The following is an 11,668-nucleotide window of genomic DNA, read 5'->3' as shown; positions in this document are numbered from 1 at the left end:
TTAGCTGGAATGTTGTTGTTCTACCAGCTGTTAAGATCCAAGCTGTTTTCTTTGAAAACTAAGCTTTTTTTTTTAATACTCAAACCTGAATTTTGGACCTTGATCTGTATCTTCATGAAATAATTCTTCTTAGCATCCAGCTTTTAGGAATGTCATTGTCCTGTCAGATTTTGGTGTGATAGATGGTTGCATGTTCAGTTTAGGTGCCATACATGTAAATAATACTTTTGACACCCATGATAGCTCCCCTGTCACATTCTTAAACCACCCTTTATTCCTCCCAGTTTGTTCCAAATCCATTCTAAAATTATTTTTTTTTTTGTTCAGGTCTAAATTTATCATCTTCCCTTTTCTATCTCTTCTGTGTTTTGCGATTTTTATATGCACTAAATGTTTCATTCTATGAGGGTTGCATTAATGTGCAGTGGTGCCCCACATAGTCAAGGCAAACCCAGCAAAATCACAGTTATTATTCAAAGTGATTATAAGCAGCATGAAGCCTTTACATATCTGTCCACTCTCTTTTTCTGACATGCTATTGTCTTTCAGAAATGGCTGTATTTTGGTAATGTTGCATAGATTTTTCAGGATAGAAGTTACTATACAAACACGAGTGTTACATGACCTCAAAAATATCTATGAGCTTGAAAGCTAAATTCAGCTCTAATGAATGAAGTCCGAAAGCTGACAGCATTTAGCAATTTCACGGGCTCAGTATATTTTCTAACAAGAAAATTCATTTCTGAGACTTGTTGACAGAAACATCAAGAATGGAACTGCTGCCTTTGCCTCCACCCACCCCAGCAAAGAGTGGGGGGAGAAAAAGCAGCTCTTTATAAATAGCTCTGTTCCTGTCGTATTTGTAAATTCAGTGCTTTTTGTGTCAATGACATCACCCTCTTCTCCATGGCAACTCCCTACGATGTCAAAACTGCAGGGCACCATCAGAGAAACTTAAACCAGCAAACTAACAGGTTGATTCAAGATGATTTAACTGAGAAATAGTGCAGGGGGTGACCAGAGGTGGTGGGAAACATGAGCAAACAGGCTACTGTCAGCTCTGTTTCTCTGGAAAGCTTGCATTCATAATGACTGTCTCCTAAAACTCTGCCCCATCTCTTCTTTTTGTGAGTCCTTGTCAGGAGGAGGAGGTGGGTGGAAGGCAGGCATCTTCCTTGCCATCTCTGGTGTGTCTGGAGAGAAGCACTACAGGTGACTAAGCAGGAGGAGCATGACTGACTCAGTCCCGAGTTATTTTCTTGCTCCCCTACTCCACCCCCCACCCCTTTTTCTGTTTGTTTTTTAGCTTTCACCCAACAGCTTGTATTTTTCCCCAGGCCCTGATGAGAGAGGTAAGAAAGCCTGTGGCTAATTCTAACATTCACAAAAATATGCTTTTGGTTATCCAGGTGAGGAAGTAAAAGCCAACTCTAAAAGCGAGAAAAATGAATTGTCTCTTGGATACAACACTTTTATCTTAAAAAAAAAAAAAAAAAAAGTAATTCTCCTTTCTGAATGTTGTCCAGGAAATGCTACAGTAACTGACATGCCAGGAAATTGTAAATAACTGGCTTCTTTATCAGGCAACCTATGGAAAATACCTAATTGCCTCACTGGCAACCCTGCTGGTTTTGACTTGATTTCTAAACGGACTGCAGTGGGGGGAAGCTATTTCACTTGCTGTCTTGATTACAGAATTGGATTCTGCTGGGTTCCATTTGGGACTCAAGTAGCAGGAACATAATGGTTACATCTGGAGAGTTTCAGTCAGTGTAAACTGTCACTGCTTCAATCAGCTTAATAAATCTATCCTAATTTACATCCCTATGAAGTCTAAAGCCTTAGAACAATTTACTTTCCTTCTTCTGCAGGGTGCCATGAGATCTGTTGCTGAAATTTAGCCTGCAGAAGTGTCAACTTGATATTATGTTTTGCATTTTTGAAATTGCATGACATGGACCCAGGCAAGTTATGCAAGATCAGCACAACGCCCACAGAGTTCTTATATCCAGAGAGGGACATGTCAATGCTTACCAGATTGGTAAGTAACACTTTGGTTTGCCTGAGCAACGGAGTAACACTTTATTTGCTGCTCATGGTCTGCAGTTTATACCTCTAATAGGGTACAGTAGTCTTTAATCAGAGATTCTGGAAGTGTGAGGCTTTGTTATGTCTGTTAACTCCCTCCCCACCTCAGAGTGAAGTGGTGAAGCGCACGTCAGCCATCCTGTGACTTTGAGGCTTACTTGAGGGGAAATGCACGTATAGTCTTTATACACTAGCATCTTGATTAGTATCTTGCTCTTGCCTTTTGTGCAAAATGTCACTCAACACACAGTCCCATCCTCTTTGCTGAGATCACAGCATCAGCCCACAATAAAAAAGGTCCCAGAAAACATTGATTCACTGCATTTACAGAATCTTGGTAGCGGTATGTGTCTACAATGAGATCTCATCAGTTTTAACTGCAAGGTTTTAATGGAATTTATCACTGTGGTCTCCTCTGTCCTTCAACTGTGAGGATATTTTACCTTCACTGAATTTCTTCTAACACCTCTGCCGGCTGCCAGAAAGAGGGGGCGTGTGGCACTCTGATACACTCCTCCACGGCAGCTGGCATTGGGGTAGTGCTGGTGAGTAAGCAGCTGCAAGCTTCGTGTGTTTGCATGTGTATGAGACTGAACCAGGATCTTTCTGAAGAAGCTTTGAGATGAAATTGCTGAGAATTTTTGCCTGAAGCAAGGGATGTTTCCCGTGTTTAAGACAAGCAGCAACATGCAGTCAGAAGGAAGAAGGGACTGAATTCACTCCAGAAGTATTTTTCAGAGATCTTTTTTTCAAGGTAAGACTGCTGTTGTGGGAGATAGATCGGGCAATAGGGTCCGGCATTCTGAACACTAAAACTGAGATGACTTCTAAAATTTTTTTACCTTGCCAAGCTGTAGAACTGAGATAAATGTCTGATGTGTCTGGCACTCCCTTTTTAGGCTGGAAATTTAAATCAGCCAATAAGAACTAATTTTCTGAGGTCTGAAGCCATAAAAAAGGGGTGAGGGGGAATACTTTTAACACTGCCTTTTGCCTGCCTGTATTCTAGTGGTGAATAAATGCCACTGGTTGTCCTTCTAAATCAGGTACTTAAATAGTGGAATGATGGGCATTGTAGGAGCAGGGTGTAAATGAAAGTAAAATTTAGTAAATAGACATGAGCTTATGATTTATTAATTTTTTTAGTGCTTTTAAACATTGGTAGAGTATTTGTTCTGTAGGAGGTAAAATGAAGATGGTTTCCTGCCTTGGGAACTTGAAATCAAAGTTTTTTAGTAGGCTTTATTTGAAGAAATGCTATTGAAATAAGAGGAAGGAGATAGGATATTTTTTTAAAGTATCTATTTGAGTTACACCTGAACAACCAGTTTATCACTGTTGAAAACTATTTGTGGAGAGGCCAGAAAGTAGTAGAGAGAGCTCCTTGTCCCAGCTGCAGGCAACTTGCTTAAAAAGCATTGTTTAAGGTAGAAAAAAAAACCACCTTGAATGTATAGAGATGGCTATGGAAAAAACTGGTGAGTAACATCTAAAAATTTTATCATCAGTATCCCCTCCTCCCCAGTATAAACCAGAACCTGAAACTCCTCCTAGCTGGGAACCCTCCAGACTGAGAACTGTATGCTTAGGTTGCGGTGTATAAATTATAGTCCTTGATGAAAGTATGGCAGAGCGGCAATCTTACGAAGGTGCTGGAGCCATTAAGGAATGCACTTGCTGAGCCTGGAAGTGCAGGGCAGAGTGTAGGCGTGAGCCTACCCTTTCTCTTTGCGTGCTAATTGAGCTAATACTTGTCTGCAGTTCCATTTTGCTCTTGGAAAAGGAATAAAATCTGCTCATAAAAGCAAAGACAACTTATGTTTAGGGAAGTCAGTGTAGTTAGCAAACCTTTGCACCTAGAGCTGAGACGGAGGAAAAAGCCTTGTCAAGTCTGTGAGAAGTGAAATTAAAATGATCTCTGACTTGTTGCCGCCTCTTCCCTTTGCTATGCAAGGTAAGGAACGGAGCGGTGCCTAGAGGGGAAGCTGTGCTCTATGGAGGCTGCAGAGTGGGAAGGTGAGATTGCTTGGGGAAGGGTACTTGTGCCCAGTATTCATGCAGGGAACGACAGCCAGGAGGGTGCTTGGTGCCAGCAGTCATTGCGTAACTTTATGCTGTCTCCGCAGCTGGCTTTGCCAGGCGCTGGAGCAGTTAATGCAGTTGGATGCTGTTGCTGCAGTTTGATTCCACTTTGTAGAAACAGTTGAGATGAGGATATTCCTGCCAGCTTCACAGTCAGGAGTCATCAGTTCTGCCTCTGACACTTGGGGAGCATGAATGAGTAACTCTTAAAACATTAATCTAGGGCAGCTTCCAAGAATACTAAAGTCTGGAATACATTGTGATCCGATTCATTATCCAGGGACAGCAAAGACTTTGAAGAGGTGTTTACTCAGTGTGTGGACACACAGAGCTTCAAACTCCCAAAGAAAACCTGTCTTGGCAACTTTGAGTAGTGTATTTGGAGAGGAGAGACGCAACATCAGAGGGCAGGGAGGCAGCGGACTGACTACATGCTGGAATGCAAGCAAGGCTATAGGGGAGCGGCGGGGAAGCTGAAGAGGGACAGTATCAGCAACACACTGTGGGCTCGTGCAGGAGACAGGGCAGGAGGCAACATGGCTTTGGGGGGTGTGGAAGTTGCTGCTGCTTTTGGCAGTGTCACTTGACATCAATTTAAACTGCTGTTCTGCATAACCAGTGTTAGGCACTGTATTGCCTTCCATGTGATGGTTCTTTAGTAAGATCTTGTGTTTCTTTTTGGTGGGAGAGGGGGCTTTTTGCAGTGCCTGAGAGAACTGTGGGAAGAGGGACAAGTAGAAGGAAGCAAGGGATACTGGTGGAGAATACAAAGCACAGCAAGCTAGATAAAGGTGATCCTAATTGAGGAGGAGGATTGGTATTTAATTAAAACTACTGCTAAAAACTAGGCTCTTAGTAGTAAAATAAATAATAGCAGGACATGAGTAATTCCTCTCGGGGGAATGTCGGAGACAAAATTACACTAATGTAATAATAAAAGGGGCCTGTGTGCAATTGCTCGGAGGAATAGTAACAGGATAGAATGATTTTTCACTGCTGAGAAGTTCAAATGTGGTTCAAGTCAAAAGGGACTGAAACCTGTTAAAACACATGCTCCTCAGAGCTCTTGGGCCATTTCAGAAGGCAGAGTTGTCTGAGTTACAGAACCTGCTGTTGATGCTTTACTTGGCAATCCCAGCAGAGAGGCAGAGACTGAGCTCCTTCTCTGCTTTATCGAATGATGGCAAGTTAAGTGTGCTGTTTGCACTCCTGCTGCTCAGTCAGTCTGTTTTCAGTGAATTAAAAATAAGTATTTCAGGCCCAGACTTAGGACAACCGAGCCATGTGTCATGCATCTGGAGGCAAGAAAGGACATTAAACCATCTTTTGCTTCCTTATTTCCCTCCCACTCTGTATTTCTAATTGTGAAATCATTTCAGAGCTCTGTCTGCATTCCTCAAGCTGTGATGCCCATTCTGGTAAGGTGGTTAAATAGCATAAGCTCATTAACCATTCTCAACTGAGTAATATACAGTGACATAAGATAATTTCTTTTCCATAGCTGGCTTGCATTGTGCTACACTTCAGTTTTTCTTACTCTTTGTATTTCATCTTTGGCATTTCTATGATGTCCATCTGTTTAGCAGACAAGGTTTAGAAAAAATGGAAAAGAAAAAAAAGAATCATCCCATAATACAGAAAAAAAAAAAAGATACACAAATGAGTGTAAAAGGGATTTAACAAAGAGCAGAGGTATTGGGACACTGGAATGAGAACTGCTGTTGCCCAAGGCAGGAAGGTGAGAGAAGATCCTGGATACTTGGGGGCTAGAAAAGCAGGTAGTAGAACCTTTTTATTTTCTTCCTCCTTTCCTCCCCACTTACCCCAGCCAGGAAAAAGAACCCAGCTACACCAGCCCCCCCCCCCCCCCCAAAAAAAAACAACCAAACAAACCCTCTCTAAAAAGAATTCATGTTCCTCTGCACTTGCTTAAATTCTAGCAAGGAATAGCACTACTTCAACCAAAAAGCACTTTGGAAACAGTTGGTTGACGTATTTTTTTCTCCTGCAGGTTGCCAAGTGGGAGGGAGAAGGCCTTGTGAATCCATGAGGCACTCGGGTGCAAAGCAGTGCTTTGCAGGAAACAAGCAAGCCCCCAAAAAACCAAATTTAGTCAAAGGAAAGAGTAAGGCAGTAGTGGTTTGTGGTAGATAATGGAAGGTAATTCATAGTCTGCTCTGAATAATCATTGTAGCTGACCTACAGCCCTGAGCAGTGTCATTGCTAGTGGAGACCCAGCTGAGGCACTGCAGTCACTGGCCGTGTGCAGGTATCCTTCTGGTATGATCCAGATGTCCTTTAAACACCATTGTATAAAAAAGATGGTTTAGCTCTTAAAATGTAACATGCAGTTTCAGACTAGTAAGCAAACATACTTGGCAGTTTCAGTGGAGACAAGTGTGTCTATGATCTAATAACGTCAGCTTGATGGCTCTGAGCTAAATTGTTTCGCCCCTGAGAAGCTGGTTAAGTGGGACTGTCTGTGGTGTCAGTGTGATCTTATTGCTGGCCACCTAGTTTTCTGACTTTCCTCTCTGCAATGTACAATGCCTTATAAACAATGATGTTTTCTTATAGTCTGTCACCTTTTTCACTGAGATGAGAATTTTCCTGGATCTCGCTTGCTAATCTCTTCTAAATTTGATGTTTTAGTAAAGACAGTACTAAACAGGCTGCAGAGCCTTGGTTGTGTTACCAAAAGAGTATGGATCAGGCCACTGTCTTCCCTGCTGTGATGTGGGTACGGTTTTTTTCCTCCCCTGTGTAAACCTTTGAGTCTTTCTTCAAAGCTATGACTTTTCAAGGCATAGCAAGAGCTGAGGGTCTTTTACAGTGGAGCAGAAGAGCTGTGTTTAGATGGGGAGAACATGTATGAAAGTCTTTCCTTAATCTGGAACAGAGGGGTTAATATGTGTAGTGGCCAGAAGGCACAGAGCTTAAAATAACCAAGATCAGGATAATTTGGCTTTAAAAACCATCTGGGTCTTGATTGAGTGCTCATTAAAATTATAGTAGCCTTATGATTGGCCTCTGGAAGAATTAAGCAGGGTGTTACACTTTATAATGACTACTTTGGACCTTGTCCGTGAAAGTACATAAATGCATACAGTAACGTTAGAAATTAGCTTCTTTCGGGTAACATACAGCTTGGAATAAGACTGTTTCTAGCATTTGTGGAAGCCAGTGAAAAAACTCTGGTTCCAAGGGACTTTGGATTGGATCTGAAGAACAGATGTTACAGCTGACTCTGGAAGGAAGTCTCTGGGCAAGTCATCTTTGAGCTGTTCGTGCTACAGCAAGCTGTCCACTTTGGGTACACACATAATTAATTTGCAGAATTCAGAGCTCCTGAGTGTGTAGTGAAAGGTGTGGAAAATCAGATTGCAAACCTGGATGCTGTTATGAAATATTAGGGCCATAAAATGAGAATGCATGCTGTGTTTATTTCATTAGAAACCTAAATGTATCAAGTAATGTCACAAGTAGTTTAGATCTTTAGATCTTTACCACCTCAGCAACCATAGATGATGTTGTTAGACGAGATGCTCCTGTTTGTAACTGCTATTGAGGAAACTTCTGGATTTCTGACACTTTATTATAAAATATGCACTTTTTGGTGTTAACAGAGAAGAAAATGCTAATTCTGTTGCTTGCTCCTGTATTAGGAATTTGCAAAGCTCTTTGGGCTTTTGTGTTCTTTTCCAAGTTCTAAATATGTTCTCCCTAAGCATCTGCATAATAGCAGCCCGAGTGACTTAAAAATGGAGCCAATAACTCATTTAAGGAACATTGCCATTTATTTCTCTGTCATTAAAAGGTAGGTTTTTAAAACAGTCTCTTAGAAGTCACGGTCACCTAAATTATCTGGCTACTTCTAATTTTTTTTCTGTGACCACCTTCATAATGGGTTGTGGCTGTTCTTGGATGAGATTGCTGTTTGCTGAAAGAAGGAAATGAAAGAATTTTCCAGATCACTACCCAAGTATTTCTGTAGGGAATCTTTGCTTAAGCACTTGGGCACAACTGTTAGCCAGGCTTTCCGTTTTCATCAAAGTTCTGAAGAACAAAACAAGAAAATGCTCGTTTTGAGTCTTAACAAGCATTTGTTTTTAAAGGTCACATATGGAAATGAACTAAGTTAATACTTTTTTATATGAACACATTTCTCTGAATTCATTTATTTATAGAATTTATTTGGCACTCCAGAGAGCACGTGAACAAGAAATATGCTTTTTGAATTAATAATTTGATGAGTGATGGTTAAGGAGAAGGTTAACAGATTTTTTTTCACTTATTTTTACAATGCCATCTTCAGAATCTCTGGATCTGTAGAATAGGAGACATACCATTTTATTTACAGTTTAAATGGCTATGTCTCTTGTTGCTCTATTCTTAACTTCTTTAATTATTATAATTCTTGAGAAACTAGATATTTATTTTAATATATATGTATAAATGGATTAGTTTCTGGTGTTCCCTTGAAGAGGATTCTGGTTCAGTTGTTCCACTATGGTTTGACCCCTTACAGCAGCCAGTGGGACCCAGACTTGTTCAAAGGAAGGACATTTGTTATGATTGCAGCCAAATGCCAGCAGGTCCATGTGGTCAGGTGGACTGTATGACTGTTTAATTTGGGCTCCGTCAATCATGGAGTAGGGTTTTGGTATAAAAATGCTTTTACAATACCAGAAACAGCTGGCATGTTTCAGTTCTTTGTAACACGCATTGCCTGACTGTGTACACGTTTTAGTTTCTTATTGTGGAATCTGACAGCATTAATAATCGCACAAATGTTTTGGGTAGTTTTGATTTTTTTTTAAATGGAGGAAATGGTGGTTGGAAGCTTCATCATGTGTCTGCCAGGCTGTGTTCTGCTGAAACAGTGTGCCCCAGAGCAACCAGCACCTTATTCTGTCTTTATGCAAGTGTTTAGGCTATCATAAATTGCAGCCTGAATGAAGACCGGAGGAGAGAGCTGAGGATAAAGAATGTAAAAGGCTTCTCCAGGTACCAGCAGGAAAGGCCAAAAATCACTCTTAGGGGAGGCAGCAATTAACAACTTTTTCTCTTCCCCCTGCTGTAGAAGTTAGTACACAAGACAAGGATGTCATAGCTAATGTATTTTTTTATGCTACATAAATAAATTTCTAAGTGGTGATTATAACCATTTAACCCTCTGCACCCTGTCCTGTGGACTCCACCGCATTCACAGCTCACGGAGATAAGGGAAGCTGAGGGCACAGTATTATGACGTGCTTGTTTCAGTGGCAAGACAAGATGGCCCTGTTCCTGCATTGCTGGTCACTGGCTTCTGAGTTGTGGTGGCATGACTGTGCAGCTGAACTGTATGCCAGGCTGCTGAAAGAATCTGAGTTTTAAAACTATTATTATTATTAAAGCTGCTACAGGTTTAACCCTTCACCTACCTCCCATTTCCAGTAAAACCGAAAACTTTTTGATGCAAGTGGTTATATTGGTTATCTGCATGGTGTAGTCTGCAGGCAGCTGCACAGTGGTACCAGCACAACTAGGGGAAACGAGCTACAGTATAAAAGTATGAATGAGCGGTGAGCAGCGGTGCTCAACAGTGAGAGGAAGGCAAATGCTTGCTCCAGTTTCAGCAGCTGGAGGGGGTTGAAGATAAATTTTGGATACTCATCCCCTGGAGGGCATAGAGATAAAGTTTTGGACGCTCATCCCCGTTGCAATGGTCAGCCCTTCCTCTTTTCTCTTCCTTGGATTCCATTCAAGCAGCTGCTCTCTGCCTCTACCAGCCTTCCCCTGAAATAAGGTACCCATACAGCACCCTCCTGCACCTGCTGTAGGGTGGCTGCTGCTGGGAGGGTGACCGTGACACCCGTTCCCTGGCACAGGATTAACGGTGCAGCGCTCTCAGATGGGCTACATGCGTTCAGCTGCTTAAGGCTGTGTTGTCTGTGAGGGCAGTTGTTCCCTGCCTCCACACGGCAGCAAGTGGGACGGGAGCCTCCTGCACTGCACAGAGCCACGTGGCTGGGTTTTGACAAGCACAAGTTCCAGCCCTCAAATTATTCTGGGCTCTTGAGAGTTGGGTTTGAATAATGTACTCAGAGGTAGAGAGTGACTAATAACTGCAAATGTTGTTAGACTTTTGCTACCGTTATTTTAGCCACTAGGAATTCTCTGAATTCTGGTTAATACTTTTGCAATAGCTGACTGACCTAGTTATTCTGAACAGAAGCTGTAGTCTCTATTCGTCTTATGTCAGCCAGGGATTTCAATCTGCATTTCTATAGCATCTTTAAGGATCGCAGCACGCTTGAAAAAACGACAGATTAAGCTGCCTCTGTTCTGTGGGAGTTAAGCATTGTCACAGTCATTTTGCCAGTATGCAAAATGACTTTCCCAAGGTGACCTGGTGAAGCTGTGGAAAAGGTAGGCTACGCTGACTTTCTGCTGTGATGTTGCCATTGCAGGGCTGATAGCCCTGACTTTTGTGGGAAGCAGCAGATACACCTTTTGTGGAGGGTGGCATAGACTTGTCTGGTAGAGCATGACGTTACTTCTATTATAACCTAATATGTCTGTGAATTTTTGCAAGTAAAAGATCTGGAAGAAGTGTGAGATGGCTGTGATCCAAGCTGCATTGATATTATCTGCAGGGAATGTCTACCAAGCCACAGGAATTTAACCAGTAGCAAAATAGCATGTGCTGTGTTCAGGTGATGCTCTTGAGCTTCAATTTCAACTTCTCATCAGTGTGGGAGTTAAAATTTCTAAAGAGTCTTCTGTTTTCTCTCTTTAATCTTAATCTGCTTTCTTGCCTATGTTCTCATCCCTCGCTGCTCCAGCTTAACGTTCTCAGCCTGGCAGAATTTGCAGGTCCCCGTTCTGCTTTCTTGGTGGCCATGCTTTGCTCCACCGTTGGAGTTGCCTGGCCCAGGAGAGCTGGCTGTAATTCTGCCCTGCTGCTGCTGAGAGCCTGAAGCAGCACAGATTTTCTTCTTTCATGTGACCCAGCATGCGTTGTATTTGTCGGTGGGGATGTGGTGAAGAGGGACCCCGAGCATGACACTGCCCTGCCACATTTGAGCGTGGGGATGTGTCCTGGTCTATAACAGCACTTGGCAGAGGTGATGAACTCTCTAAAACAACTTCCAGTTCTTCAGCTGTGGTGTGTTTGGGTTTTTGTTTTGAATTGGGCAAAAAAAAAAATGTGAACTGGATTAGGCTGTAAATGTTGGAGACAGTTTCAAGCGGACTGAATGAGCTCATGCATTGGGAGTGCAGATGAAGCTTTGTCCTGCTGCGATTTCCAGGATGCTGCCTTTATAATGTCAGCAATACATAGTAAGCAGGAGGATAACCCTAACATTAGAGCTGGCAATCCAAATAGTGCTCTCTTGAAATTTTCTGCTCACTCTGAATGCAATAGCCTTGGGGAAAGGTAGCTAAGCTGTAAGCATTTATTTAAAGCGAAACTGCCTCTGGATTGCGCCCTCCTTATCTCCAGTCCTGG

General features: G+C 42.1%; 1 protein-coding gene across 2 annotated transcripts in view; it reads left to right on the top strand.

The window, feature by feature from the left end:
• The first annotated feature begins 1,054 nt into the window (after nt 1-1,054).
• PAK6 (p21 (RAC1) activated kinase 6) overlaps nt 1,055-11,668 on the top strand; it is a 42,577-nt gene continuing 31,963 nt past the window's right edge. The window contains exon 1 of one of the 2 annotated variants that reach the window (XM_056354832.1): nt 1,055-2,041. The gene's annotated coding sequence lies outside the window, so the exon portion shown is untranslated. Of the gene's footprint in view, nt 2,042-2,506; nt 2,843-11,668 lie in introns of those variants that run through there. The other variant, XM_056354831.1, reaches the window with a different exon arrangement.

This window comes from Falco biarmicus, chromosome 10 (assembly GCF_023638135.1).
Source record: "Falco biarmicus isolate bFalBia1 chromosome 10, bFalBia1.pri, whole genome shotgun sequence".
Taxonomy (NCBI): Eukaryota; Metazoa; Chordata; class Aves; order Falconiformes; family Falconidae; genus Falco; species Falco biarmicus.
The sequence above is the reverse complement of the archived record's forward strand: the minus strand, read 5'-3'. Positions and strand labels throughout refer to the sequence as shown.